This window comes from Macrobrachium nipponense, chromosome 16 (assembly GCF_015104395.2).
Source record: "Macrobrachium nipponense isolate FS-2020 chromosome 16, ASM1510439v2, whole genome shotgun sequence".
Lineage (NCBI taxonomy): Eukaryota > Metazoa > Arthropoda > Malacostraca > Decapoda > Palaemonidae > Macrobrachium > Macrobrachium nipponense.
The window spans coordinates 49,007,385-49,014,884 of NC_087209.1; the positions used below are offsets into that span (position 1 = coordinate 49,007,385).

The 7,500-nt window shown below is 35.7% G+C and overlaps 1 protein-coding gene across 4 annotated transcripts in view; it reads right to left on the reverse strand.

The window, feature by feature from the left end:
- Positions 1-7,500, reverse strand: part of LOC135195680 (hemicentin-1-like) — a 35,014-nt gene that overhangs the window by 20,659 nt on the left and 6,855 nt on the right. The gene's annotated exons all lie outside the window — the stretch shown is intronic.

A 7,500-nucleotide genomic window follows, 5' to 3' on the forward strand; every position in this document is an offset into this window, starting at 1 on the left:
ATATATATATATATAGATATATATATATATATATATAATATATATAAGTCAATTCATACAAACAATGAATGTGGCATATTTAATAAAATCATATTTTTTTCTCAAAAAAGATGTTCATGGATCAAGCCATAAAAAGAATGAACCTGGCATTTATAAGACAGAAAATTTTATTTTTCACAAAAGATGTTCAAGGATAAATTAAAAAAGGATAGAAGTGACATTTATAAGGCAAGAATTGTATGTTTTTTATATAAAAGATTCTCATGGATAAACTCATAAAAAGAATGAAAGTGGTATACATAGGAAAATATATTAAAAAAATATGTTAATGGATAAACTCATAAGGATAATAGAAGCGGCATATATGTAAGTATGTAAGACAAAAAAATAATATTTTTCTTTATAAAAGATGCTCATGGATAAACTCATAACAAGAATAGAAGTTGGGTATATAATAAAAGAAGTATTAATATATTTTAAAAACAAAATGTCATAAGAAATATTGTTGTGTAAAAAAAATTCAGGAAAGTTTCCATAAAAAAACTCATGAAAAGAATTTTTTCAGAAGTAGGAAACTCGCCAAGATTTAAAAAAATGAAAGAAGTCATAAAAAGAATGTGATGTCGAAGTAGGAAGCCCACCAACAAGAGAGAGAGAGAGAGAGAGAGAGAGAGAGAGAGAGAGAGAGAGAGAGAGAGAGAGAGAGAGAGAATAGCTTTCAAAGAGGCTTCATACCAACTCCTCTCACCGGACTATGAAATAATTCCGTGGAAACACCCAGGGCTTTTCCTCTTTTGAAAGCCGCCAGTCGTCATTCCATCCTCTTCAGGGGAGGATTTCCCCCCTCAACCCCAGCCCCCCATTCCGCTATTCCTTTTGCATACTCTTTCAAATACTCCTTCTCCTCCCACCACCCTCCTCCTTCTCTTCCTCCTCCTCCTCCTCCTCCTCCCCCTCCCTTCCCATAGGAACCACCCCCAGGACTCCCAATCATTTCCTCCAAGGCGAAAGTTCATATTCCGGAATATTGGTTTTGCCACGTCTATCTAAGGCCGAAGTTGGGTCCCTTCAGAGGTCTTCCTCGCAACTGTGATTTGTGACCCTAATAGCAATCCCACGTCAGGAGGAAAACTGGGCCTTCAGCCTGCGTCGATTTACTGTTTCATCACTCTTCTTTAAGCTTTTTTTTATTTACTTTCTTTATTTTATTTTATTTTTTACTCTTTCACTTCGAAATTTTAGATTTTGGTTCCCGAGAAAGGGTGCAGTTTTGCATTCGTGTATGTAGCGTGGATTCTGGATCTTCTTTAGATTTATTTTACTAATTCCAAATTCTTGTAAATTCAGGCTCCCGAGAAGGTGAGCATTTTTTTGCCTTCATCAGAACTTGAAGCTTCCTGTGGACTTGTCGTTCGGGGTGCAAAGTCTAAGTATGCTTTTTTTTTTTTTTTTTTTAACTCTCATTCCGAAATTCTGAGAAACTTTTCGGTCTTATGAAGTACCTACAATCTTGATTATTAAAATCTCGCTATGCATTCGTACATGAGGGGTGAAATCTTGGTTCTTCTTCAACTATTTTTATCGTAATTTTTCAATCTTTCATATGGCATTCATGGACCTAGAATCTGAATTCAAAGCTCCCTATAGAACGGGAGTATTTCTGAATGAAACTTCCACCTTTATATCAGAAATGAAAATAAGAAGCTGTACATTAAAGAAAGGATTCTTTCGCGTCGTCGTGAATTTCTTATAAAAGCAGACCAGAAATGAATATAGATACAGTATAACAATGGAAGAAAATAGTCTTCTGCTTTGGCACAAATCTCTGAAACTTCTGTTTTAGCGAGAGCCTCTGAAATGAGGTAAAGGACATGATTCGATGAAATTGCTTAATAATCAGTGATATATATATATATATATATATATATATATATATATATATATATTATATATATATATATATATATATATATATATAGAGAGAGATAGAGAGAGAGAGAGAGAGAGTGAGAGAGAGAGAGAGAGAGAGAGAGAGAGAGAGAGAGAGAGAGAGAGAGAGAGAGTACTGGTAATCTTCTTAGGCACGAAGATATGGTAATTCAGTTGTATTCCACATAGGAGAATGAAAATGGTTTATTACAGAAAATATATGTTTTATATATATATATATATATATATATATATGTATAAGATAATGTTTTTTTATATACTATATATATATATATATATATATATATATATATATATATATATATATATATATAGTATATAAAAAAACATTATCTTTGTATATATCTCCAAAACTTCACCAACGACAGACGTAACTGACTTGGCACTGCGCGCAATTATCTCGTTAATTGGAGATGAGGGGAGAAAGAAGCAAACAAGTAAACAAAGGCGTGTCATCGCTCTTTGGTGGGACCCTACGTCCTCCCCCCTCATCCCTCCCCCCCCCCTCTCTCTCTCTCTCTCGCTCTCTCTCTCTCTCTCTCTCTCTTCTCTCTTTAAAGAAAGTAGTTCATTCTATCGCAAAGCCACTTGCAATATTATTAAGACAAAGTGTAGATACAGGCAAGATTTATGATGAGCACAAAAAATTAGCATATATTACCCCTACTTTCAAAAGTGGATCAAGACTAGAGGCAAGTATTATAGGCCTGTGAGTCTAACATCACATATAATGAAAGTGTATGAAAGGGTAATGAAGAAAAATATTATGAAACATTTAATAAAAAATAATTTGTTTAATAAAGGACAACATGGTTTTCGTACCCGGAAAAAAGACACAAAACCCAACTGTTAGTCCACCGTGAGAACATATTCAAAAATATGAAAAGCGGAAATGAAACAGATGTGGTTTATTTATTTAGACTTTGCAAAAGCTTTTGATAAAGTAGACCATAATATATTAGCGAAGAAAATTAGAAAACACAATATCGTGGATAAAGTTAGGAAGATGGTTAAAAGAATTTTTACACAACAGAAAACAGATAGTTATTGCAAACGACGAGAAATCGGATGAAGTCAAGGTTAATATCCGGTGTGCCGCAAGGTACGGTGTTAGCTGCAATACTGTTTGTTATTATGATTGAAGACATAGACAATAATGTTAAGGATTCGGTAGTGAGTAGTTTCGCAGATGACACAAGAATAAGTAGAGAAATACTTGTGATGAAGATAGGAACGCTCTACAAAGAGACCTTAACAAAGTATATGATTGGGCAGAGGTAAAATAGGATGGTATTTGAACTCTGATAAATTTGAATCAATAAATTATGGAGACAGAGAAAGAAAGCTATATGCATATAAGGGACCTAATAATGAGACCATCACAAATAAGGAAACAGTTAAAGACCTTGGTGTGATGATGAATAGGAAACATGTTATGCAATGATCAAATAGCAACTCTGTGGCAAAATGTAAAGCAAAAATGGGAATGTTGTTACGGCACTTCAAAACAAGAAAAGCTGAACACATGATTATGCTTTATAAAACATATGTTCGTAGTCCACTTGAATATTGCAATATGATATGGTACCACAACTATCAAAAGGATATTGCACAAATAGAGTGTTACAAAGGTCCTTTACAGCTAGAATAGAAGAAGTTAAGGACCTAGACTACTGGGAAAGACTACAATTCTTAAAATTATATAGTCTGGAAAGGAGAAGAGAACGCTACATGATAATTCAGGCATGGAAACAGATAGAAGAATAGCAGAAAATATCATGGAACTAAAAATATCAGAAAGAGCAAGCAGAGGTAGATTAATAGTGCCCAAAAACTATACCAGGAAAAATAAGGAAAGCACACAGGACATTAATCCACTACGCACCAGCATCGATAATGCAGCGTCTATTCAATGCGTTGCCAGCTCATCTGAGGAATATATCAGGAGTGAGCGTAGATGTGTTTAAGAATAAGCTCGACAAATATCTAAACTGCATCCCAGACCATCCAAGATTGGAAGATGCAAAATATACCGGAAGATGTACTAGCAACTCTCTGGTAGACATTAGAGGTGCCTCACACTGAGGGACCTGGGGCAACCCGAACAAGATGTAAGGTCTGTAAGGTAAGGTCTCATCCGTTAATTATCTCACCAGCGTCCTCACCGTCCGGAGCGGAGCGGGAACTAATTGCATGTGTCCTTAGGGGGAGCGATTAATCAAATAGTATTTCCAGTCATCTCGAGGAGCAGCGCATAGCGCATTCCTTCGCTGACGGCGATACGATATCTTTTATTCGGGCCTTTATGAGACGCGTCCGTGAGAGGCGAAGCTTAATTGGGCAGATCTGTATTCTCTCTCTCTCTCTCTCTCTCTCTCTCTCTCTCCATTATGAATGGAGTGAAAGAATTGAATCTGTGTTTTGACTTTGGCTGACTTTGTTTATCTCTCTCTCTCTCCTCTCTCTCTCTTTGTCATTGCTCCTTTCTCATTGCTCCTTTCTCATTGTTCCTTTTCCTTTCTCTCTATTTCTCTTTCTCTCTCTGCCATTGCTTCTTTCTCATTGTCCCTCTCTCTCTGTCTCTGTCTCTGTCTCTCTCTCTCTCTCTCTCTCTCTCTCTCTCTCTCACCCACCAACAAGAAAGGATAATACTTTAGACTTAGTATTTGTGAATGAGGTGAATTATGTTAAAGAAATAATAGTATATAGTACGAGTATTTTATACCATAATATCATAGAAATAACATTCCATTCCAAAGCAAGTGAAAACAGAGATAAGCAAGAGATTAAAAAGTGGGAAGGATATGGAAGATTCGATTTATATAGTAAGAATATAAAATGGTCAGAAATAAATGAAGAATTAAACAAAGATTGGGAAAACATATTCGTAAGTGATGATATACAGGTAAACAAAGGTATATTATATAAAATATTAGAGGAAATAGTGGATAAGTATATACCGAAGAAGAAAAGTAAACATCAGTCATGCATACCAAGAGACAGAAGGATCTTGTTCCAGAAAATCAGAAAATGGAAAAAAGGTCTTGCAAAAGAAAAGAATGCATGGAAAGTGATCGAACTAAAAAGTAAGATAGAAAATGCAGAACAAAAGATTATACAATCAAAACAAAATGAAAAACGGGGCTTGGAAGAAAGGACCCTAGAAAATATAAAGTAAAACCACAAACTATTGTACTCATATGCGAATAAGATGAATAAAAGAAGAGTAGAAATAGGTCCTCTAAGAAATGAAGGGAGATTAACGAATGAAAAAAAAGGAAATATGCAACATATTAGCAGAAAGATATGAGAGAATTCACCCTTAGAATTGATAATGAAGATAAGAGATGAAAATAGTGAATATTTATCGGACATAGATATTAATGAATCCGATATTGTGCAGGCTATTAATGAAATTAAAAATGGAACAGCAGCTGAACCATATGGTGTCCCAGCCATTTTGTTAAAGAAAGTAGTCCATTCTATTGCAAAGCCACTCGCAATATTATTAATAGAAATTGTAGATACAGGCAAGATTTATGATGAGCACAAATTAGCATATATTACCCCGACTTTCAAAAGTGGATCAAAACTAGATGCAAGTAATTATAGGCCTGTGAGTCTAACATAACATTATGAAAGTGTATGAAAGGATAATGAAGAAAAATATTATGAAATATTTAATAATAAATTTGTTTAATATAGAACTACATGGTTTTTTACCCGGAAAAAGTACACAAACCCAACTGTTAGTCCACCGTGAGAACATATATAAAAATATGATAAACGGAAAAGAAACAGATGTGGTTTACCTAGACTTTGCAAAAGCTTTTGATAAGGTAGACTATAATTTATTAGAGAAGAAAATTAGAAAATATAATATAGTGGACAAAGTAGGAAGATGGATAAAAGAATTTGTACAGAAGAGAAAACAATTAGTGATTGCAAACGATGAGAAATTGGATGAAGGTAAGGTAATATCAGGTGTGCCACAAGGTACGGTGTTAGCTGCATTACTGTTTGTTATTATGATTGCAGACATAGACAGTAATGTTAAGGACTCGGTAGTGAGTAGTTTCGCCGATGACACAAGAATAAGTAGAGAAATTACTTGTGATGAAGATAGGAACTCGCTACAAAGAGACCTAAACAAAATATATGAATGGGCAGAGGTAAATAGTATGGTATTTAACTGATAAATTTGAATCAATAAATTATGGAGATAAAGAAGGAATGCTATATGCATATAGGGGACCTAATAATGAAACAATCACAAATAAGGAAGCAGTTAAAGACCTTGGTGTGATGTAGAATAGGAACATGTTATGCAATGATCAAATAGCAATTCTGTTGGCAAAATGTAAAGCAAAAATGGGAATGGTGTTACGGCACTTCAAAACAAGAAAAGCCGACACATGATTATGCTTTATAAAACATATTTACGTAATCCACTTGAATATTGCAATATGATATGGTACCCACACTATCAAAAAGCTAGAATAGACGAAGTTAAGGACCTTGACTACTGGGAAAGACTACAATCCTTAAAATTATATAGTCTAGAAAGGAGAAGAGAACGCTACATGATAATTCAGGCATGGAAACAGATAGAAGGAATAGCAGAAAACATCATGGAGCTAAAAATATCAGAAAGAGCAAGCAGAGGTAGATTAATAGTGCCCAAAACTATATCAGGAAAACTAAGGAAACCACACAGGACATTAATCCACTACGAACCAGCATCGACAATGCAGCGTCTATTCAATGCGTTGCCAGCTCATCTAAGGAACATATCAGGAGTGAGCGTAGATGTGTTTAAGAATAAGCTCGACAAATATCTAAGCTACATCCCAGACCATCCAAGATTGGAAAATGCAAAATATACCGGAAGATGCATTAGCAATTCTCTGGTAGTCATTAGAGGTGCCTCACACTGAGGGACCTGGGGAAACTCGACCTAGCTGTAAGGTCTGTAAGGTCCGTAAGGTCTATCTCTGTCTGTCTGTCTGTCTGTCTGTCTGTCTCTCTCTCTCTCTCTCTCTCTCTGCCATTGTTCCTTTCTTATTGTTCCTCTCTCTCTCTCTCTCTGTTATTGCTCCTTTCTTATTGTCTCTCTCTCTCTCTCTCTCTCTCTCTCTCTCTCTCTCTCTCTTTCTCTCACGGCTTTGAATGGACGAGGTTCGAGGACCTATCGTTACCCATGGCTTGCGATCGAGTCCCGATGCTGAAAGAGAATTCATATCCATTCTTTCGGGTACATAAACGTCGGAACTCGAACCATAACAGCCAGCAGTTGAGTACGACAAAGGGGCGTAGATTTCTTTATTTGGGTCTCTTTTGGGATCGTTTTGTCTGTCCGTCTGCACTTTTTCTGTCCACCCTCGGGTCTTCAAAACGATTGAGGCTAGAGGGCTGTAAATTGGTATGTTGATCATCCACCCTCCAATCATCAAACATACTAAATTGCAGCCCTGTAGCGTCAGTAGTTTTTATTTCATTTAAGGTTAGAATTAGTTATGCCAACAGCACAAGCTATCACCGTGCCGTGGC